At 42.8% G+C, this 24,886-nt stretch overlaps 1 long non-coding RNA gene across 1 annotated transcript in view; it reads left to right on the forward strand.

Annotated features, from left to right (window-relative positions):
• LOC117041519 overlaps positions 1-10,596 on the forward strand; it is a 51,527-nt gene extending 40,931 nt beyond the window's left edge. The window contains exon 3 of the long non-coding RNA XR_004425985.1: positions 9,627-10,596. This is a non-coding gene — a long non-coding RNA (uncharacterized LOC117041519). The remainder of the gene's footprint in view (positions 1-9,626) is intronic.
• Positions 10,597-24,886: the final 14,290 nt, after the last annotated feature.

Genomic DNA, 24,886 nt, shown 5'->3' on the forward strand with positions numbered 1-24,886 from the left:
ACAGACAAGTTGAACATACAATATTTTACAATATTACATAAAACTCCGTCGAGTTTTCTGACTTCCCTCCTTCTTTTCTCTGGTTTTCTAGCTTCTCACTACTTCCTCGCTTTTTCTTATTTCCGTTTATTTTACTAACTTGTTTTCCTCACTTTGTCTTAACATATCATCCTAGTGCAAGAATTCTGCCAACTCCCGAAAGTGTTACCGATTTTTACAGTCTTTCATATAATCTAAAAATTTACCCCACTCCGATTGAAACCTTTGGTCTCTTTGATCTCTTACTCTCCCCGTTAATTTGGCCAATTCTGAATATTCCCATAACTTTGTTTTCCAATCATCCACCGAAGGTAAGTCTTTTGATTTCCAATACTGCGCCAAAAGTATCCTTGCTGCTGTAGTTGCATAAAGGAAAAACCTTTGGTCCTTCTTTTTTATCTCATTTCCAACTAAGCCAATTAGAAAAGCTTCCGGTTTTTTTATAAATGTATATTTAAGTATTTTCTTTAGTTCATTATAAATTACTTCCCAATACTGCTTGATTTTATCGCATGTCCACCACATGTGGTAGAAGTTGCCGTCCTTCACCTCACATTTCCAGCATTTCTTATCGTAACTTCTATACATTTTTGCTAGGTCATAATATTCAATTTGAAATGTGGGAGAAATTATGGTGCGAACACATAAAATTCACTGCTTGCATAATTTTGAAGGAGAACATCATGAAAATGATGTATCGCTGGTATCTCACACCGGTAAGACTAGCAAAAATAGTCAGTTTGCATTTCTTAGTACAGAAAGTATTGATCTGATGTGTAGAGATCTTTCCCATTCTGCTTAATTCAAGGGGCTTCTAGAAGGTTCCTTCTCTTTGTGAAAGAAAGTTTTCTTTCTATGTGAAAGAAACAGGAAGAAGGTTTTTGTTTGGGTTATTGCTGCTGGGAAGCTGAATACAGCTGGTTTAAACTGGTTTTGTTGTTCTTTCTGTCAAGGTCATACAGTAAAAACCTCAGTTGTCGAATGTAATCCGTTCCGGAAGCCCGTTTGGCTTCCAGAATGTATGACAACCAAGGTGCAGCTTCCAATTGATTACAGGAGTTTCCTGCACTCAAGTGGAAGCTGCGTCAGACATTCAGCTTCCAAAAAACAGAAAACTTACTTCTGGGTTTTCAGCGTTCAGGCGTCGAAGCGTTCCACAATGGAGGCGTTTGGGGCCTGAGGTTTGGCTATACTGACTATAATAGTAAGACCAGGAAGAGCCTGGCTCTCACTCACTTTCTCTCCTATCTCTCTTTGTTCTGATGTTTAGTCTTATTATAAGTTTGTAAGTTTTATTGTAAGTGCTGCAACTGGATTTCTTATGGACTGTGCCAATCCTGAATGTTTTGGATTTGTAACCATTATGCTCATTTGCCTTCAGTGCCAATAAAGCTCTGCTGGATGAAGTACAATTGCCTCTGGTCTATTTTTTGGGAATCCTGCTACGTGTTTAGGTTTCTTCCTCCTCTGGAGCTGAAGCGACAAAAGGATGCTCCGTTTTCTGTGGTTATGCTTTTGTATCACTACAATGGTGCCATTTTAGTATGGCATAGTGAGTGGAATGCACTCAAACATGAAACTTGTTGTGTGACCTTGGGCCAGTCCCTGCCTCTTAGCCTAATATCTCACTGCTGTGAGCAAAGGATGGGGAGAACCATGTTTACCATTTTGAGCTCCTTGAAGGAAAGGTGGGATCTAAAGGTCATAATAAATTAAATTAGATAATAACAAGCAACTGGTGGGGTGGGACCCAAGAAAATGCTTGAAACACATTCTTAAGGCTTGAATGATTTGCCATGGACCAGTTCCCAACTTTTTTTCTCTGCTTCATGGACTACTTTGAAATTGCTGGTGGTTCCCAACTTTTTTTCTCTGCTTCATGGACTACTTTGAAATTGCTGAGGGTCTCGGTTGAATACCTAATGATTTCTCTGCCTGTTGTAAGTCCATAGAATTCAAATCGTAATTCAATAAAACACAACAAATAGAAAGCAATAGAAATACAAATAAAAAAGCAATGTGAATATATGTGCCATCTCCCAGCTTCAACCACAAATCTACAAACAAATTGAATAAATAAAGTAAATAATAAATAAAATGCCACAAACCACCTGAATGAAGCTCACCGACCACTGGTGGATTCATCAGTCCCTGTGTATTCTGCTAAGTTTTGTGTGATGCAATTGTCTCCCATTTCTCTGTTCCCATTCTAGATGGGGCTTCTTCTTCTTAGCTCCTTAATCTATTGCTTTTTGTCTTTATCTTTGAAAAATGAAAAGAGGAAGAAAAAGAAGAGAGAGTGTTCCCTTCCCATCCCCAGCCCGTCCAGTAGCAGGGGAAAGAGTTGCAGAAGCTCTGGAAGAGATCTGCTGCATTTATGCATTAACTGCTTTGTGGCGATGCCGAGTCCCTAATTACAGAGTAGAAGAAAAAGTGACCTGGGGGAAACTAGTAGCGTTTGAACATTCTTCCCTTTGACAAGTTTCTGTTTCTGTGGATTTGAAACTATGAGCAGAAGGCAAAGATGTTATTAGGCTAAGTAAAGCAGCATGCAAGCAAAGAGAATAAAACAATGAACTAGGATTACACCGAAGGACATGTTCTCCACCTTAACCTGTTGGTTTCATGCAAAGAGACAGGTAGATTGCAAATGGCCATGTAGAATTGCATTTAATGAAAGTGTGCATTAGCCATACTGTTATCAAGGCAGAAGAAATCATCCTGGCTGTTCAGTGGTCTGGTTAACACGATGAGGAATCCAATGTGGCCACCTAAGATTTACTTATTAATGTCGTTATTTTTAAAATGTATCTGCCTTTTCCCTAGAAAATAATAATATCCAAATCAGTTAATATAATTTGACATAAAGCATTGATTTAAAATGTACAGGTAAAACTCAAAAAATTAGAATATCATGGAAAGGTTCATTTCTTTCAGTAATTCAACTTAAAAGGTGAAACTAACATGTGAGATAAACTCATGACATGTAAAGCGAGAGATGTCAAGCCTTTATTTGTTCTAATTGTGATGATTATGACGTATAGCTGATGAGAACCCCAAATTAACAATTTCAGCTTTGGGGTTTTCATCAGCTGTTCACCATAATCATCACAATTCTAACAAGCAAAGGCTTGGCATATCCCGCTTTGCATGTCATGAGTCTATCTCATATATTAAACTCCAGTAGCTAATGAAAACAATTGCTTACATAATGGACTTTCCCACGATAGTCTAATTTTTCGAGTTGCACCTGTAATAAAAGAAACAATGAATTTCCCCCTACAGCTGTAAATGCAGTGGAAAAATGTGTAAAACACAGGCATGGACAATACAAATGGGCAAATGTCAGTCACCCATGAAAAGCCTTAGAGCACCCTTTGCCAACCTGTCCAGATGTTTTGGAGTACAACTCCCATCAGCTCTGACCAATGGCTATGCTGACTATGACTAATGGGAAATGGAGTCAAAAGAGCTAGGTTGGGGCAGGCTTCCTTATAGTAAATAGCTCTTTAAATACTGCCATTGTAGTCAGCAGTAGTAAAAATAGGAATTAACTGCCAAATAAATAAATAAAAATAATTTATTACAGTACCACTAATGCACGATGCGCTAATACAAAATTGTTACATTTTTCTTTGTCTCATCAATGGGCAATGGACATGCATTTTAAAGTTGTTTTTGATTGCTTTGTTCCTTAAGTATTCTGAATTGCTTATCAAAGAGCAAAGAGTGCCCTGACCTTACTAGCTGCGGCAGCTCATTCTGGGAACTACTTCAAAAATGTGCTTTATCCTGACTTTAAGTGTTTTCTGTATGAAGTGTCATCCCCTTTAAATAAGTGACGTTCCAAATGTTTCCAGGAGGAAAAAAAAAATGCTTTCTAGGTTTTCCTTGTGGTACTAAGTTTTAGTTCTATTGACACAACTTAACTCAGCATAAAAATGACTCATTAAACAGTAAATCTCTTTTTGAGTAAGGGAGTGACTAAAGGCCAAATCAAACACTGCACTACCCACACTAAGGTCACCAAAAAGGCAATTCTCTTATATTCAGGCACGGTGAATTAACTGTGGGTGCAACCCCTTAGGGCGGATCCTGCACTTCTTCCTCCACCATTCTACACATGCACACGCTTTCAAAAAAATACCCCAAAACTCCTCTATAGCCAGAGCAGCTGCCCGCTGCTTGCTCCACAAGACCAGCAGGCAGCAAAGCAAAAAGGAAGCAAATGAGACCCGACACTTCTTCTCCCCTCCCCTTTTCAATAAGCCATTTTGTGCATAGCAAAGCAAAGAGAAGCCAAGCAGGCACGACATTTCTTAGGGCTTGTCCCCACTTCCACTTGCCCCATTGCCTAGAAAGCACAGTTTGCTGCTGCTGCTGCTGCTTCTGCTTTACATTCCTTGGAGGCTGGATCTGCTGCCCCTGTGGATCCTGCTGCCCGAGACGGTTGCTTCACCTTCCTCATTGGTGTGCTGGCCCCGGGTGTCTGACATTGAAGGAGAGCAGGGTCCTTTGGCATTTAGCTGTGTGGCGGGGAGAAATTCAACCAGTCAAGCACTTTTCTAGTACTATGGGGAAAGCTTCACCTTTTGAACATTCTGCCTGTCTGACATCTTATTACTTATAAGAGGCCCTTGTTGTTGTTGTTGTTCAGTCGTTCAGTCGTGTCCGACTCTTCGTGACCCCATGGACCAGAGCACGCCAGGCACACCTATCCTTCACTGCCTCTCGCAGTTTGGCCAAACTCATGTTAGTAGCTTCAAGAACACTGTCCAACCATCTCGCCCTCTGTCGTCCCCTTCTCCTTGTGCCCTCCATCTTTCCCAACATCAGGGTCTTTTCTAGGGAGTCTTCTCTTCTCATGAGGTGGCCAAAGTACTGGAGCCTCAACTTCAGGATCTGTCCTTCTAGTGAGCACTCAGGGCTGATTTCTTTGAGAATGGATAGGTTTGATCTTCTTGCAGTCCATGGGACTCTCAAGAGTCTCCTTCAGCACCATAATTCAAAAGCATCAATTCTTCGGCGATCAGCCTTCTTTATGGAAGAGGCCCTTAGAGCCCTTATATAGAACCCTACCCGCAAAGGGAGTATAATATTTGCATTTCACCCCAAATCGATGTCCATTTTATGTAGATTTGTTTCCTCTGCGGTGAGTGAGGCCTGATCCACAGACATTGTTCTGGGTCCAGAAAATGCTGTGAGCACCCCTGACTCCAGGCCTACTTAACTGTCTCCACTGTTCATCTTCCCCTCCACAGAGGAAGTGGCACGAACATGTGTATATTATGCAGATTTTAAAAGGAACAAATATCTCTGAATAAAGCTAGACTACTGTTAAGTGACTGAAGCATTTCCCCCTGGAGTGTAGCTCAAAACGCTAAGCCGGAAATTGAGCCACTGATTCGCCAAACATTTCAGATTTCTCCAAGGGCAAAAGCCGACCAGGCTGCCAGATTCATGAGGTAATTTCAGAATGAGATAATTATCTGAACCTCATTCGGAACATGAGTTTTGTTTCTGGTATGCGTGTTTAGTTCCTTCATTGACTTTACAATTGATCTTTACATTTGCTAATTTACCAAGTGTGACCATTTTTTTATTTAAAAAAACAGCAATTGTAGCTTTTATTTTTTTGCCAGATTGGGTTATTACCATTCTTCCAGATCACAGAAAAAGAGAAAGAGAATTGGAGAGGCATAGACTGGCCAGGAATTACTCCTAGAAATTCTTTATAGATTCCTGCGCTGCAAAGCCTGAAAGGATGGTTATGAAGCCAAGGTTTGATCTACAGAGCACCGTACTGGAATGCTGGCTCTATTAGTAATGAAGGCCAGCTTTCAGACATTACATTTCCCTTGTAGCAAATTAGTGGTAGATGGTCCATGCATACCTCTCATATGTCTCTCAGAGCCGGAGGCCTTCCTGATTTCAACCTAATGTCTGAGCCCTTTGTGGTTACTCTGGATCACCCTTCCCCAACAAGGTGCCCTTCAGATGTTGCTGGATTGATGAAGAATCCCTGCGATTCCCATCTTTCTCCCTCTTGCATAGCCTGCTGGAATCGCTGCTGTAGACAGCAGTACAACTCCCAGCAGCCCAAGGCAGCATGTCCAAAGGTCAAGGCTGGGAGAGGTGGGATTTGCTGGGCATTTCCATCAGTTCTGATGAAAGAAGGACACGGGAGGCGCTGTGGTCTAAACCACTGAGCCTCTTGGGCTTGCCGATCGGAAGGTCAGTGGTTTGAATCACCGCGATGGGGTGAACTTCCATTGCTCTGTCCCAGCTGATGCCAACCTACCAGTTCGCCAGTGCATGTAGATAAATAGGTACCACTGCGGCATGAAGGAAAATGGCGTTTCCGTGCGCTCTGGCTTCTGTCATGGTGTTCTGTTGTGCCAGAAGTGCTTTTGTCATGCTGGCCACCACTGGAGTGGGAAGGGTGGGGCGTAGGGGACGGGGTGCTCCGGGCAGCGGGATCCTGATAGGGTTCCATCTCGGCACGCCTCGCCCCCAGAACGCGCACCACACCCCTGCAGGTGGTGCACCCTGCCCCAGAACACGTGCCAGCCCCGCCCCCGCCTGCTTCCCGCCCCCGGTGCCAGAGCATGAAGCTCTGCCACTGCTGGCCACATGACTTGGAAAGCTGTCTGTGGACAAATGCTGGCTCTCTTGGCCTGAAAGTGAGATGAGCATCACAACCCCATAGTTGGCTTTGACTGGACTTAGTCCAGTCCAGGAGTCCTTGACCTTGACCTTCTGATGAAAGACCAGCCACTTTTTGCTCCTCCTTCCCTTGAAATATTTCCATTCCAGGTGGCCATTACTGTAATACTATAACTAAGAAATAATTCCTACTTTCTTTTTTTTCTGCTTCCCTCCCAATAATTGCACACAAACTGAAACGCAACCATCCTTTGAAATCTGCTCTTTTCTGAATTTTGCAATGCAGTTTTCCAACCAAGTAATGTGCAACATATTGCATATATTAGGCTAAAGTGTGCAAAAGAATGCCTATACAGTATTAGTGAAAATAACACACAGAAATGCATTATATCTGGGAAGATTGCTTTGCAGAAGTGGGCATCTTGGGGAAAATTGCATTCAAACATATATATTAGGAAAAATTAGCACTAAAATGCTGGTTAATTTTCATGAGGAATAAAAAAAATTCACAAAATGAAATTTGTGGAAGTGTGGAGAACTAAACCTCAGACTGGGAAAATGGGAGAAATGGAAATTGACAGATTTGCCGATTCTTATCTGGAGGATACCAGTTTGGATTAGGGAAGCCTGCCCCAGAATCTCATCATGTGCTCGTGTTCTTCAGAATATTACCACAACAATGTCAGATAGCCATAGACACATAGTGGTGCTCATCACAGAAACTAGGAAACGGCCTGTGCTTGTTTACTTTTTTTCACTGCAATACAGATGGTTTCAGAACAGATTGAAGCAGTCTTAGTGGAAAATAATAGTTTTATGAGCGTGGACTGCAAGAAGATCAAACCTATCCATTCTTAAAGAAATCAGCCCTGAGTGCTCACTAGAAGGACAGATCCTGAAGTTGAGGCTCCAGTACTTTGGCCACCTCATGAGAAGGGAAGACTCCCTGGAAAAGACCCTGACGTTGGGAAAGATGGAGGGCACAAGGAGAAGGGGACGACAGAGGATGAGATGGTTGGACAGTGTTCTCGAAGCTACTAACATGAGTTTGGCCAAACTGTGAGAGGCAGTGAAGGATAGGCGTGCCTGGCATGCTCTGGTCCATGGGGTCACGAAGAGTCGGACACGACCGAACAACAACAACAACAACATGGATACTCCAGGCAGCTTTGTATTGAGTCTGGTCAGGGCTCATTTCAGCAGTGCTACCACTCTCTGGGATCGGGTGGGGCAAGGCAGGGCAGCACTCACTGCCACTACTAACCAGATAGTCCCCTGCCTTAATTGCTATCCTATCCTGTTACATCAAGCAACCCCAGTGTGGCAGCTAGGAGGGTGGTGCCCCTCCTCACATCCCACAGCTGATTGAACCCCTTTTCATGGTGGGTAGGACTCGAACCAACGGCTTCAAGTTAGAGATTCCTACTAAAAATGGGGGGGGGGTGACTTTCTGACAGTCAGAGCTGTTCGCCAGTGGAACAGACTCCCACAAGAGGTGGTGGACTCTCCTTCCTTGGATGCTTTAGCTAGGATTCCTGCATTGCAGGGTGTTGGACTGGATGACCCTCAGGTCCCTTCCAACCCTGAAATTATGTGATTCTCTGATTCTGTGACTCAAGCCTGCAGAATTGGAAGAACAGCAAGCAGGAACTTGCCTTGCGTGTCACCATCCATCTCCGCCTTCAGCAGGGAACACAATCAGCTGATTTGCTCTACACAACTGGCATGAGCTGCCAGTGCTGATCAGGTATTTAGCACTAAAAGAATTGGCTGGGGGGAAGTGGTGGGGTAAAGGCAAAACCACTCGGACCATGTATAGAAAGGATGGGACAAGCGAAAACAGCTTGGACCCGAGCTTTCTAGACATAGGACACCCAACATGCCCATTGCACGCACATGACATCGCACACGCTCGCACGCCACAAGTGTGAGATGTCATGTGTGGTGTGTGTATGACTGGAGGAGACCGACCATCAGGAAGTCCGACCTTTGCCCTGGCGTGTCCCTTGGACAATTGGGAAGGTGTGCTGGTGATCTCAAAGGGATGCAAAGCGCCTTCACCTGCCCATCCCTTTGAGATCACCAGTGCGCCTTCCTGACCATCAAAGAGATTGTCGGGAAGTCCCACATGGGGGGGGGGGTTCAGCCCCCTGCCCAAAATAAGAGGGGGCTGAAGACACTTCCACCCCATGGGGTTGGCACACCTGCCTGCATGTGCCATTCTACTGCCCATTCACCCAGTTTGGAGACATCCTTCTGGAGCCCTTCACAATTCTGTCTCATTTTAACTATATTGGATAATTTGGTGACACCAGCATATTTTGCCACCTTACTGCTCATCCCAACTCAAGAGCATTTATGGGCAAGTGAAAAGCACTGGGCCTAATACAGATTTATTTATTTTTGGAACCGACTTTTTACTAGGGGTGGAGGGGAAATTAGGTTCACTTTATGTTTAAATATAGAACTCTCTGATTAGCACTTCCTGAAACAACACGTGAACTGGAAGAGTTAACCTCTTAAACTTTCACTTTTCAGAATTTTGTGGTGCAGTCTTCCAACTATCCAATGTGTGCAAAAATGTTTATATCAGTGAAAATAGCGTACAGAAGCACATTGTATTAGGGGGAATTGTTTGCAAAAATGTGTCTGTTGGGAGAAAGTCACGCTAAAATGCAGGTGAAACTTCATGAGGACTTTTTTGGGGTGTGTGTCAAAAACTGATGCAAAAATGTGCCGAATAGAAAAATGGGAAACTGAAATTGACAGATTTATCCATCCCTATCTCTTATGTTTGCACATTACTCTCCTCTCTGCTTCCTTTCTTTAACCAGCTACCAGTTAAAGAATGCTACTCATTTCATTAGATGCCTTGGATAAATTAAATTTGATGTTTATACCTGTTATTATTTTTTCCCCAGGCAGGAGAGGAAAAGAACTTCACGAAGGAGATTAAATTATCTCACTAAACTGTCCCACTTTTGGCCCAAAGCACAACCTTTAGACAAGGGAGAGATTTGCCATTACAAAATGCAGAAAACATGCTGAGCTGGAGGACTGCATTTTTGGGAGGGGAGTTCTCTGAACTGATGTACTTTGGACGCCGTCATGAGTTAAAGTGTTTAATTTCTTCCAAAGACTATAGAGCCTCAGCGCAGAAGTGACATCAGAATTGTGGCCTTTGCAGCCAGGACTGAACTGAAGAAACAGACTCTCTTTTGCCCACCTTTGATCCATCCTTATCTTTTCAGCTGCACACTGCAATATTGTATATAGATTTATGGGAATTCTTTCCATGTTCACAACTTATAAAGAATTAATAGTCGGTCCAAGTTGGAAAATAATACACCATTCCTAACTCTATTAAGGACATAAAAATCTGGCTTTGGTTAAAATGAGATTCCCTTTAGCAATGGCCAATATACAGTATGTATTATGAGTATATAAAAAACCAGACCTCTCCTTATCTGACGTACAGCAACATTAAGATTACTGCCTGAGGCTCAGCAAACTTCAAACTTAGAAAGTAAGATTGAGAGAGAGTGAAGGGGTGCAGGCAATCATTGGAAAGTAATTACTGGTAACCCGAGCAGTCACTTTCAAGTAGATTTCATCTAATAAGACCTATACACAAATGTAGTTTTATGTTGATAGACTGACGTATGACAGGAACGCCATCGGTACAGATGCACAGCACAAAGCTTTACTGCCCTGTTATTCTGCAAGCTGCCTAGAACGCCTTCCTCTTCTAAGCCTTCGCATCATTGGCAATGGCATTTTCAGTAAACAAGCACGGAAGATTCTAACCAGGGCTGAAATCCTGCACCCAATTGGGCTGTTGAAATCCTACTGAAGTTCTTGGGACTTAAGCAATCTAAGGCTGCCATGGAGAACCACCACCATCAGGTATATCATTTTAAACCTGACTTTGGATTGTACCCAACGTAGTGCTAAGTTAACGTCACTTGGACTCGTTCGGTTGGCAAAATGTTTTGTGCCTGTGGAACGCTGTTGTGCAAGAAAACGCCTAAGCAGGTTGCTGCTGTCTGTTTCACAATGGGTTTCTGCTAGCGCAACTGTAGCACTGGATCCCTCCACTGGGCAAAATAAAACTCACTCACCTGCTAACGCAATAGGACTTGTACCAGAGGACAGAGAATGTCGGGTGCGGCTCGCTTTTCTGGAGGTACCAAGACGTACAGCCCAATCCTGTCTAAGGATGGGTGTAGTGCCAATACAGTGTTCAAAATTGGTCTGAAGTCCACATTGTGGTGATGGTTTCATAATATCCAACATGGCGATGTATCGCAAATCACAATGTGTGTGTGGGGGGGGCTTTGTAAAAAAAAATGTGACGTGGGGAAAACCGCGATGCCTTCCATTGCTTCTCTCATGATTCCTGCTGCCCCTGTTGCTCTGTACAGTCGTACCTTGGTTGAGGAACGCCTTGCGACTCAAACGTTTTGGCTCCTGAATGGCGCAAACCTGGAAGTGAGTGTTCTGGTTTGCGAACGTTCTTTGGAACCCAAATGTTCGACGTGGCTTCCGAACATTTTGGAAGTCAAACGGACTTCCGGAACTGATTCCGTTCAACTTTCAAGGTACGACTGTACTATAAAATAACAGTTGTAAGAATATGTTAATGGTAGGTACAAATGTATCAGACCCTGAAGTTGTAGCCGTTGCCAGGACATTAGGCCGTTTGCCTCTACAGTGGTACCTCGGGTTAAGAACTTAATTTCTTCTGGAGGTCCGTTCTTAACCTGAAGCACCACTTTAGCTAATGGGGCCTCCCGCTGCCGCCGCACCACCACCGCCCAATTCCTGTTCTCATCCTGAAGCAAAGTTCTTAACCCGAGGTACTATTTCTGGGTTAGCGGAGTCTGTAACCTGAAGCGTCTGTAAGCCGAGGTACCACTGTATTCTTATTTCAGACATTGTGATATATCGATATTTTATAATCAATATTAGCTGGTGATATATCATGATGCTGAAAACCAGACATCACTGAGCCCTAATCCTGTCCAAAGTAATCCCTACTGTGTTCAGTGGGACTTACTCCCAGGGTAAGTGTGCAAAGGACTGAAGCTTTAATTTCACATATTACACTACATTTTGGGCACCTTGTGTCCAAGGTGGATCCTGGACCTCTGCATTTTGAACCAAATCAAAGGCTGAACATTAGCAGCATCTTCCTAAAGTGAAGTGCTATTTGACAATGGAACAAACTACCTTGGGAGGTGGCCTTGGGAGGTGGTGGGATCCCCTTTGCTGGAGGTGTTTAAGCACAAGCTGGATGCCCCCTTGGACTCAGCTGTACAGCTGCAAATAAAACATTTTAAGTGTGTTGTAAAATGCATTATACAAAATTGACACTAGATGGCGATGGCGAGCTATGACAAATTCAATATATATATTTATATTTTAAAAAGCGTTTTCACAGCGTTTTTTATATGTGTGTAGATTCCACCCTTGTCAGGGATGCTGGGGCTCAGTAAGAGTTTGTGGGGTGTTGTTGTTCCCATGGCTTCCCAATGTAGAGGTCACTGCTGGTAAGAGAGGGGGGCAAGGTGGTGGGGAGATTGGTGCAGTACAGGAAGAATGCTGGCAGCATCAGATTGGGTCTGAATATAACAAGAGCCTGCTGGATCAGGCCAGTGGTCACAGAATCATAGAGTTGGAAGAGACCCAGAGAAGCATCTAGTCTAACCTCCTGCAATGCAGGAATATGCATTTGGCCCATACGGGGATCAAACCCACAAGCTTGGCATTATCAGCACCATGCTCTAACCAACTGAGCCACCACACCAGGTCCATCCTGTCCAGCATCCTGTTATCACAGTGGCTAACCAGATGCCTGTAAGCAGGACCCAAGTACAAGAGCACTTTCCCATCCCGTAGCTTCCAGCAACTAGCATTCAGAAGCACTGCACTCAGTTTTAAGTGTAATGAAATGCAAAGGCCAATTGTTAAGGCGTCTATCTGTTTGTTGGTTTCAACATCTACATCTTGCCTCCCTACTCCTACATTAAGCTTAAATTTTAAAAAAACAAAATAAAATTTCAGTCAAATAAAATTGAAAAAGTGGAATATAAAAAAATGAAATTTTAAGAATGCAAAAATTAAACCGAAAGCCTAAAATTACAGCAGTAACGAACAGAAGCAATAAAAATATGGCAATGAATGGCAGCAGTGCAAAAAAAGAAGAAGATGGCACTAACTATATATCTTTAAAAGTGCACTGAAACCAAACAGTTTTGAATGCAAGCTTAAAAGCAGGCAAAGAAAGGGGCCAATGAAACCCTCTAAGGCGCTGCCACATTGGGGAAGGGTCAGTGGCATAGCAGCTAATTTCCATGCATGAGATTCTGTGTTCAAGCCCTATATTTCCGGGGGCGGGGCAGGGGAAGACCCCAGGATGAAACCCCGGAGAGCCACTGACAGATGATACTGAGCTAGATAGAGCAACGGTCTATGTTCCTACAATCTAGAGCCCTTTAGGAAGGCTGTTCTATAATCCAGGTCAGGGATGGGGAATATGGTCCCCCAAGTGTTGTTGGACTCCAACTCCCATGTTTGTTTGTTTGTTTGTTTGTTTGTTTGTTTGTTTGTTTTAAATAATTTTTATTCATTTTGTAAGATATAAAAAGATAACATAAACATACATGAAAAAACAGACATTTAAAAAAGAAAGAAACATAAAAAAACAAGAAAACAATATATACCGTAGATCTTACAATAACATAACTTCCTCTTAACACCAGTAAATGACTTCCCCCAGTCCCCCCATCTGAATTTCATTTCCTAATCTTCTTTGGCAGTTACTAGGGGCTAACATCTTATCCCATATTTTCTTCTAAAACATCTATACTTAACCTATTTCCTAAAAATATTGCAAACCTTAGGCAAAATTAGATATTACAATACTTTTTCAAATAAATTTTAAATCTCTTCCAATCTTCCTCCACCAGCTCTTCCCATTGATTGCGGAGTCTCCCAGTCAATTCGGCAAGTTCCATAAAGTCCATCATCTTCATTTGCCTATTGTTGGTAATTCTTGGCTCTTCTAGTTCTTAGCAAGTAGTAGCCTCGCAGCAGTTGTGGCATATAGAAATAATGTTAAATCTTTTTTAGGGATTTCCTCACCTACCATTCCCAGTAAAAAAGGCTTCTGGTTTCTTAATTAAAGTGCCTTTCAACACTTTTTTCATTTCATTATAAATCTTTTCCCAGAAGTCTTTTACCTTGGGGCACGTCCACCACATGTGGTAAAAGGTCCCTTCTTTTTCTTTACATTTCCAACATTTGTTATCAGATGTACGATACATTTTTGCAAGTTTTACATGTGTTAAATACCATCTATACACCATTTTCATTATATTTTCTCTCAAAGCAATACATGCAGTAAACTTAATTCCTTTCCCCCCACAATTTCTCCCAATCTTTAAGCATAATGTTGTGCCCCACACCAACTCCCATGTTTGTTAGCCGTGCAGGTGGGGGCTGATGGGAGTTCCTGGCAGATGAGTCATTGTTGCTTATCAACCAATCCAGCACTCCTGCTGGTGCATTTGTACCACGATTGACTCCTCGTTGCCTCACCCCTCTCCCTCCCAGAAAGCAAAAGCAACCCGCCTGCAGGGAAGCTAGTGTAGTGGCTCCATTCCACCGAGTGGTGAAACTTTTATATGAAGGTTTTTCTTCTAGCTGGCTTTGTGGTAGCTGAGCTGTCCATAGGATAGCAACAGCAGGCACCAGGCCCACTGGCAGATCAACTGTTATGTATTGAAGTTCTCACCCTAGTCCACTAGGGGTGTTGTGTATATAGTTTCACTCTGCCTACAGTCGCTGCAGTTCTCACTCAGGTCCACACATGCAAATGAAGGATTGAGGGTGCTGCTCACGGATTGGGTAGCTAGAGAGAGAGTTGCTACTGTTGCATGTTACTGAGTACTATATAAGCAGGATGGCTCAGCCCTTCAGTTCAGTTCTGTTCCAGCCTGAGAATAAAGAGAGCTGCTTGGAGAATCACTGTGTCGTCTGCTATGTCCACCCACTACTTAATATCAACGGTGTGTTACAAAGATGTATTCAAACATGACATGAAGGTTGGCAACATTGACCCTGCAGCGTGGGAATCCCTTGCAGACGATCGCAGTGCCTGGAGAGAGACAAGTTGTGAATCCATAGCAGTGACCAGAGGACGAATGACCTCTGGGAGGAGCACAGAAAGAAGAAAAGTCGTGGTGCATCTGCATTTGCATCTGCCCCAGCTGCAACAAAACATGTTTCTCCCATATCGGTCTCTACAGCCACAGAAGACACTGTAACCATCCAACAGTTTGACTTCACCCAAATAAAGCACTCCTCCATTGTATCCTGAGACCTGTCTGCCTACAAGAAAGAGCTTGGGACTACTAGGAATGTCCTTAGTGCATCTTCCTGGAGCTTCATTTCATTGCGTTCCATTGTGGAGGGTAAGTGGGATGCAATTCAGGTTGATTTTACTGGTTCTTCTCTACGAGTGGATGAAACCGCTAATGTTTGTTTCTTTGAGCTGCTTTATTTTCCCAGCCTGAAGTTCTGCATCCATTTGCAAAATACTTTCTCATAGGAAAATGTGTTGGTGTTTTAGTGCACATTGATTTCAATATGCACATTTTTGTATATTTTCTTTCACGAGTATATCCATTTCTATTCAGGACTGCCCTGAATATATGCACTTTTGCACACTTATTTTGGTTTCGCACATCTATACTGCAAAATTCAAAGAAATGTGAATTTCACATTCGAAGAAATGTGTGTTTCTGTAATGTTTTGGGAGGTGAAATTAGGTCTATTTGCATTAAAATGTGAACTGAGCAGAACTTCTCCCCCACCCTAGTCTATCCTTAGCCCAACCAGCATCGGTTGCTGCAGCCACTCTGGACAGCTTCTAACATATATAAAAACATAACGACACACTAAAAGGCTTCCTTATACAGGGCTGTCTTCAGATATCTTCTAAAGGTTATACAGTTGTTCATCTCCTTGACATCTGATGCATAATGGCTGGTGCAGGCTTTCTACACAATAGATGGGCACTGGCCTTCCAAATGTTTCTTTTTTTAATGCAATCCTATTCAGGTCTATTCAGAGGTAAACTCGGGTAAGTGAGTTTAGGCCTGCAGCTTCAATATTTAAACTCATTAATTTGTGTTTGTGGTGCAGTGTGTGTGTGTGTGTGTGTGTGTGTGTGTGTGGAATAGAGGAGGTCTACATAGCTAGTCAAATATCGAATAAACAACACGATAAATTTCCTACGCCAGATACCTGTGAATTTGCTTGTTATTGAAACAACCCCCCCGGCCTGTTCATTTGCCTTCCATCCGTGTGTTTGTATATGCCGGAGCCCTCCATAAAATTCAGGGCAAGTGCTTAGACCTGGGTCCTTTTTCCTATCCATTACTGCCGTTTTGAAGAGTAAATCATAGCTGTCAGTATGGTAGCAGCTTGATTAAAGTTCAGGGGTTTAATAGATCATTTTAAAAACCCCAAATTACTCCGGCTCCCTAGTCGATCCACCTGGACCCTTGCCCTAGGTGCATGGCAGTTTTCAACCAGCACCAGAGAAGCCAAGTCTGGGCCCCGAGGTTCCTGCTTATTCCCCCAGGATGCCTTGTTGCAGACCTAGACCAACATTCTCAGCTGTATTTAATCTGCTCTGAGACAAGCTGGCTATGAGAAAATGCAAAGGGGGGAGAGAGAAAGGCACATAAGCAGAAAGACGCAGGAAAAAAAGTTGGACAGTTGGCCTGCTTTGTTCACTTGGTAAACTGGAGGCCGGCCAGCTACAGCGGAGCTCCCTTGGCAATACAAGTCTGTTCCAATTAATCGTGTTTAACCATTCTAATCACACTTTAGCACATTAATCCTATTTTCAATCCAAAACACATCTGAAAGAGCGGCATGTGGGCCTTTTTATAGCAACCGCAAATCAGATGTAACGGAGAGACAGAGGGCCCTAGTTTACTCTGCACTTTCACTGAACTTAGACTTAATAAAATATGTGACTGACTTGTGGTTGGATTTACTGCATGATGTTGATGCTTCCACATATAAATAGATCCCCTAAGCAACTTAAAAACCTGTCAGAAAGAGCAGTGAAAATTTGATTATAAGGTAACCAATGCGCAGACTGTGCAACAATGACACCGTTCGTCTGGGCTTGGGGCTGGGGAAGATGATGAAGGGACCAGCCCAAATTTCTGGGTATATATACTGTACAGTAGAGAGAGAGAGAGAGAGAGAGAATGGGTTCGGTATCAGAACTGCACAAGGCACTGCGTCGACTCTTAGACTTAAGCCACATTCATACTGCATTTAAAGCACATTTAAAGCCACAGACATGGCTTCCCCCAAGGAATTCTGGGAGCTGTAATTTGTTAAGGGTGCTAAGAGTTGTTGGGGTTTTCGCCCACAGAGCTACAGTTCTCTTTGTGAAGAGAGATTGGTCATTATACCACTCTAGAAATTGTAGGAGAATCTTAACAAACCTTGGTGCCCTTATGAAACTGCAGCTCCCAAAGTTCTTTCGGGGAAGAAAGTGGTACCACAGTGCTTTAAATGTAAGGTGTACTGTGGCCTTTGCAGCAGAAAGAAAACAATACTGGAAACTGTTTTCCTCACAGGGGTACCGGGACTTAATTTCATCCTTGTTTGATTCCACCCACACCAGAAAGCAGGCATGGGGGGGGGGACCTGTGGCCCTGAAGATGGTTCTGGATTCCAGTTCCCATCAATCCTGACCAGCACAGCCCAATGGTCAAGGGTGATGGAAGCTGTGGGTTGAATCAAATGACTAGAAACAAGGATGAAATCAAGCCCTGCCGTTCCTGTGGAGAAGTTGTCTGCTGTGTTGATTCCTTATTATGATGATGATTTAACTGCTTTCATGCCAACTAGTCATCCATTCAAGGTAGCTCGCAGGTTTCTTTAGAAAAACAGCAATGATATAATAAGAACGGCCTTACAATGTTTTGTTTTGTTTTTTAAAAAAGCAACACAATTCAGTCAAGTGACGAAAATGCTGTAGGTTACAGTGTTCTCTGAGGAGTGCTTTGGTGGCTTGTCAAACTCCTGGCCCACCTATTGGGGTAATCAGTGCTTTTTTTCTTTAAAAAAAATGTTTAGGGGTACTCTCATTTTGACTCAAGAAAATCACCATTTTATAGTTCAAATTGGGGAAAATTAATACAGAAAGTACAACGAAACTGACCAATCGCTGTGCTAGATTACAACTCCTACTTCACACATTAAACACTCGCTTCTGTCTGAGACTCAGGAAACACTGTGACAAGAAATGAGGCTGCCATCGGGGGTAGCAACGGAACTGACAATTCACCATGCTGGAGAAGAAACTAAAAATTTGTTTGTTTTTTTAGTTTCTTCTCCTGTTAGAGTCATAAAATGTTTAGGGTTTCCCCCCCCCCACAAAAAAGCACTGGGGGTAATGATGCCTATGCCTCATGCCCTTGGAAGACAACTTCTGTGGAGCAGTTCCTCATCCCATGTCTCAACACACGATGGCTCCTTCAGGCAATCTCAAGGATAACCCAGACCAAACGTTTACAGTGAATCAGGATTTCCTATCTCCTAAACTTTTCTAGCAGTACTGCTGCTCATGTACTGAAATCTTGATCTTGAGCTGATAGGAACTCTGGAAACGGTGTTCTATTTATTTGAATTTTTTAAAAAATTGTATTTAGCCATAAGCTGCTTTTTGTGAAGATACACACAACATATATATTGATCCTCTTCTGTTTGGAAAGCTGGAATCTGTAGCACTCATGGCTGGACCTTTTCATTAGTGGTAATTACAAATATTGGCTGGGGAAACTCAGCCAGATGGGCGGGGTACAAATAAATAAATAAATAAATAAATAAATAAATAAATAAATAAATAAATAAATAAGTGTTGTTGTTGTTGTTCAGGCATGTCCGACTCTTCGTGACCCCATGGACCAGAGCACGCCAGGCACGCCTATCCTTCACTGCCTCTCACAGTTTGGCCAAACTCATGTTAGTAGCTTCGAGAACACTGTCCAACCATCTCATCCTCTGTCGTCCCCTTCTCCTTGTGCCCCCCATCTTTCCCAACATCAGGGTCTTTTCCAGGGAGTCTTCTCTTCTCATGAGGTGGCCAAAGTACTGGAGCCTCAACTTCAGGATCTGTCCTTCTAGTGAGCACTCAGGGCTGATTTCTTTAAGGATGGATAGGTTTGATCTTCTTGCAGTCCATGGGACTCTCAAGAGTCTCCTCCAGCACCATAATTCAAAAGCATCAATTCTTCGGCGATCAGCCTTTTTGATGGTCCAGCTCTCACTTCCATACATCACTACTGGGAAAACCATAGCTTTAACTATCCGGACCTTTGTCGGCAAGGTGATGTCTTTGCTTTTTAAGATGCTGTCTAGGTTTGTCATTGCTTTTCTCCCAAGAAGCAGGCGTCTTCTAATTTCGTGACTGCTGTCACCATCTGCAGTGATCATGGAACTTTTTTTGAGGGGAAATGATTTATGATGCTCCAAATTTATAAAGCTATATCCTATTTTCTTCCAGCATGCATATTGCTCTAAGGAAGTCTTCCACACAAGCACCCGACAGACGCTGACAAGTCGTTGTATGCTGGCACTGTTACAGGTACCACATAATTCTGTGCTTGTCCATCTTTTGAGGTGGTAGCACCTATTGACACCAGGCAGGCCCTTTCTGGCACCTGATAAAATCATTTTTGTTCAGGCATGTATCCCACCAGGTGGAATGTTGGCATGTGTTTTCATTTGGTTTTCACCATATTTTTGATTTCAACTATTTTTTGGATGTTTTAAATAGTTGTTTTATTCTTTCTGTAAAGCACTTAGAGGATTGATTACAAGCAAGTTGTACATAAATATTGTGTCAATAAATCAATCCAATTAACAAACAAACAATGTTTTTAGGAATTAGCAATATCCCTATCTCAGTGAGGTAAAACATTTAGTGACCAACATGCTATCTGTAAATTTCAGCAGCTTGAGGTGAGCATTTTAATTTCTCCTCCTCCAGATGCCGCAGACCTGATCCACAAACATGGAAGAGTTGTGGAGGACTCCCTGGTCCTGAATGGGGTAACTGTGCCCCTAAAGGACCAGGTGCGCAACCTGGGAGTCATTTTGGACTCACAGCTGTCCATGGAGGCGCAGGTCAATTCTGTGTCCAGGGCAGCTGTTTACCAGCTCCATCTGGTATGCAGGCTGAGACCCTACCTGCCCGCAGACTGTCTCGCCAGAGTAGTACATGCTCTAGTTATCTCCCGCTTGGACTACTGCAATGCGCTCTACGTGGGGCTACCTTTGAAGGTGACCCAGAAACTACAACTAATCTAGAATGCGGCAGCTAGACTGGTGACTGGGAGTGGCTGCTAGGACCATATAACACTGGTCCTGAAAGACCTACATTGGCACCCAGTACGTTTCCAAGCACAATTCAAAGTGTTGGTGCTAGTCTTTAAAAATAAAATACCTGAAGGGGCGTTTCCATCCCCATCATTCAGCTCTGAGGTCCAGCTCCGAGGGCCTTCTCGCGGTTCCCTCACTGTGAGAAATGAAGTGACAAGGAACCAGGCAAAGGGCCTGGTTTAGATGTTTAGAAGGCATCTGAAGGCACGCCTGCATAGGGAAGTTTTTGATGTTTGATGTTTTATTATGTTTCCTTATATGCTGGAAGCTGCTCAGGGTGACTGGGGCAACCCAATCAGATGGGCGGGGTGCAAATAAAGCAACAACAACAACAACAACAGTATATCTAGATTACGTTTTTAGTGCAAGGTGTGTGCATGTGACAGTACATAAGAGGGCCCTGTTTCCTGTGCTTTGTGCTTTGATACGTCACTGCACAAGTGTTTAATACAATTCCTTACATTTTTACATTGAAGATTTCTGGGCCAATCAAATGGTTGCATATTTCTTTCAGGGTTAAGTGGTAGTGAGTAGAGAATTCTGACAGTTGTATATTAAATGCAGGTGGCTCTGGGCATGCCATTCCCGTCTGATACACTACATTAACCATATCCTGCAATGCTTTCAAAATGTAGCTGCAATGAATTAGATTCTTTAATAAAGCCTTGCTTACCTGGCTCAGCTAACGTCTACTTTGCATTTAGCTCCTCTTAATGCATCTTTCAAGATTTCTTTTCTTTTTAAAATAATAATAAAATGTAGCATTAAAAAAAGCTAGAAGTGATTACTAAGAAAACAAAACAGCCACTATAATCTGCCCAAGGAGCATTTTCTAAAAGCTCCAACAGATTTCTTTATCATATTATGAACCGTTACATATTTCATTAAGCATGAATCGATAACTTCATCCTTACTCCAGATCTAAATTAAAGACTTACGGGTTTAGTTTATTTTGGTGCACAGTTTACATTTCATTGGGTTTGTTTTGAATGGGCAAAATGAAAGCTGTGATGTATCAGACAAAAGTTAAAGCACAGTGAAGGATTTTGCGGGGTTTTAAAAAAAATCATTGCTGGTTTTTTTTTAAAGCTTCATGGATCAAAACCGGAGGTAAGAAAATTCTCCCCTGGGGGAAAAAAAGCTCACATGTAGAGAAGAACCCAGTGGATGAAAACGTGGTTGTGGGGTATAACCATATATTTCAATGACTGCTCTACCATTATGAGACAGATGAAAAAGGCAGATCAAACTGAAGTTGGTTTTGGGTGACCGCAGCACGAAATTGTTAAATTAATCAATTTGTTTTTATTCTATTTTGACCTACCAGGAAGAGCCTTGTCTGATATTTTTCTCCCAACAGTGTCAAAATAACTTGGTCGCCTTTACGTACCACCACGTTGAGATTTTATTACAACCAAGTGGTACAGAAATCTTTGGAAATGACTTGGGGTGGGGGTGTCATTTGCTGCTCTGTCTGAAGCAGTGAAATGTCATGGGCCAACCAGGAAGACACAACAGCAAAGTGTGTGTGCATTAGAAGTGTTCAGACTTATTTTTTAAAAATTATTATTATTATTATTAGATTTGAATCCCACTTTGTACACAATAGCTGAGCTATGCAGATGAACAAGGGTGCCCTCTTTCATACAGACACTTGTGCATGTGTAGAGACAGCTTGTTCTTGTGCTCAGTGTAATATATGAACAATATTTATTTATTTATTTATTTATTTATACATACATACATACATACATACATACATACATACATACATACATACCCCGCCCATCCAGCTGGCTTTCCCCAGCCACTCTGGGCAGCTCCCAGCAGTTTAAAAACAGAATAAAACATCAAATATTAAAATTTTCCCTAAACAGGGCTGCCTTCAGATGTCTTCTAAAAGTCAGATAGTTGTTTATTTCCCTGACATCTGATGGGAGGGCGTTCCACAGGGCGGGTGCCACCAGTGATGAGGCCCTCTGCCTGGTTCCCTGTAACCTCACTTCTCTCAGTGAGGGAACCGCCAGAAGGCCCTCGGAGCTGGACCTCAGTGTCCAGGCTGAATGATGGGGGGTGGAGACGCTCCTTCAGGTATACTGGTCCCAGGCCATTTAGGGTTTTAAAGGTCAGCACCAACACTTTGAATTGTGCTCGGAAACGTACTGGGAGCCAATGTAGGTCTTTGAAATTCGCACTTCACTGAATTTTGTCATGCACTTTTCCAACCAAATGATGTGTACAAAAATGTGAGTATGAGGGGAAAGTATGCATTGAAATGCATGAACTGGTGGGGACAAAATGCCAGAATGCATTGCATTACAGAACTTTGCTTGCAAAAATGTGCATCTTACAACAATGTGCATATTAGGAAAAATGCTGGTGGGTTTTCATGAGGACTTTTAAAAGTAACAACAATTGCAAACTGATGAAGAAATGTGAAAAACTGAACCAAAGCATGGAAAAATGAGAAACTGAATGAAACCAAAATTGATCATTTCCCCACCCCTACTTAAGAGCAAATCCCACTGACTTTAATGGGGTTTACTCCTATGAAAGTGAGTACAGGATTGCACCCTGAAGTTATGATTGATTTCCAATGGGGGATGAATTTAAGTGTGAGATTAACACTCGTCTGGAATTAGTGGAAACTGAAAGTGTTTTTATTTGGCTGGAATGTACCCTTTTGATTTTTGTGATACTGTGCTCAGTTCTAACACACTGGTGTTGCAACTTGCAAAGACAAACAGATACAAGCAGGGGGCATGGGGTGGAGTGGCTAGCTGTGAAATGCCATTTGCAGAATCATAGACTCTGAGGTTAATTCAGGCAAGGCTTCATTGTAATTCAGGAGTTAATCCGCATTTCCTCTGATGTGACTGAAGACGCGAGGACCCCCCCCCCCCCATTTTTTTGGCCCAAAGAAGAAATGTAGCTCTTGTAATGCTGATTTTAAGTTAGGCAGGCTTTGGCCCCATCTGTCCTTGGCAAATTAACTGCCCCCCCCATCCAGATGTATCTTTTGGGGAGTAAAGCCGCGTAATTCCTTTCTTGTTACAATGCAGCTCTTTTCTGCTAGGGTTCTTTAAACGGATTTCCCTTTCAAAAAGACTCCTTGTATGTTTACTTGTGGGATAGACTTACCCCAGATATGCCCACTCAACTGCTTCAATCTGCAGAACTGACACAGGTGCCACATAATTCTCCTTCTGTGTTTGTAAGAAATCAATCTTTGGAACCCCCTGCCTATGGAAACCTATCAAGCGGTATATAATCATTGTGAAATAAATGAATAAATATTTATCCTGTGATAACGTGGCCCTATCTGCACTATACATTTAAAGCAGCACTGTGGCACTTTAAGCACTTCCTCCAAAGAATTCTGGGAACTGTACTTAGTAAAGGATGCTGAGAGTTGTTAGGAGACCCCTACTCCCCCCACAGAGCTACAATTCCCAGAGTTCCCCGGGGGGAAAGATCGACTGTTAAACCTCTCCGAGATTATTGGGAAATAGTTCTGTTTGGCTCTTTCACACCCTTGAATGTCTTCAATTTATCCTGGCTACTATAACTAACTTTAAGAACAGTTGCCTTAAGAACAGAGTTTGCTTGTTTTCCTCTGCCCTCCTGAGTCACTTTTCTTTAAGTTGTGTTTTTTACACTTCAAGCCTGTGGGCAGCCATTGCCTTGTTTTTAATCTACCTTGCATAAGCTGTTCTGGGACCTTTTTGGGGGCACTGGAGTGTGGTGTGAAAGGGCTTCAGTTAAAACATTTAAAACAGAGGAGTAAAGCACCAGTTGCAATGGATGTAGGGAAAATCTGGTAGGTTTGGGAACCTGATAATTAAACAGCTTCGGCTCCGTATCTGCAGGTATACATGGTGTTGCTTCTAGAAGGCAAGGTTAATCAAGAAGAAAAATGCATTTGTAATTCTTGTTATATTTGAATGGAAATCCAAGCACTGTGATAATTTAAAGAGTGCCCAAACTGAGCCCTGGTGGTTTGCTTCTAGTTGAGAGCTGTTGTTGTTCAGTCATTCAGTCGTGTCTGACTCTTTGTGACCCCATGGACCAGAGCACGCCAGGCACGCCTGTCCTTCACTGCCTCTCGCAGTTTGGCCAAACTCATGTTAGTAGCTTCGAGAACACTGTCCAACCATCTCATCCTCTGTCGTCCCCTTCTCCTTGTGCCCTCCATTTTTCCCAACATCAGGGTCTTTTCCAGGGAGTCTTCTCTTCTCATGAGGTGGCCAAAGTACTGGAGCCTCAGCTTCAGGATCTGTCCTTCTAGTGAGCACTCAGGGCCGATTTCCTTGAGAATGGATAGGTTTGATCTTCTTGCGGTCCATGGGACTCTAAAGAGTCTCCTCCAGCACCATAGTTCAAAAGCATCAATTCTTCGGCGATCAGCCTTCTTGATGGTTGAGAGCTAGTGGGGTGCAAATAGCAAGCTTAGAAGTCTGCACACAGACTTTCCCTAATGCTGTTTCTCTCCTCATATGAGCATGTATTACAACCCCAAGGGTGCTTTAAGAGGAGGCCACATGCCCACTCCTTAGCTGTTTCCAAGCTAGCATTCTTTATAAGACAAGCCCAGGCCTTTTCTCTTATAAATGATATTGTTATAAATACAGGCTAAGCTCCTTTTTGAAGGGCAGTTCACACGATCGGCTCTGCACAGAGAGTCAATAGGCAAGGAGTTTGT

This window comes from Lacerta agilis, chromosome 1, assembly GCF_009819535.1.
Source record: "Lacerta agilis isolate rLacAgi1 chromosome 1, rLacAgi1.pri, whole genome shotgun sequence".
Lineage (NCBI taxonomy): Eukaryota > Metazoa > Chordata > Lepidosauria > Squamata > Lacertidae > Lacerta > Lacerta agilis.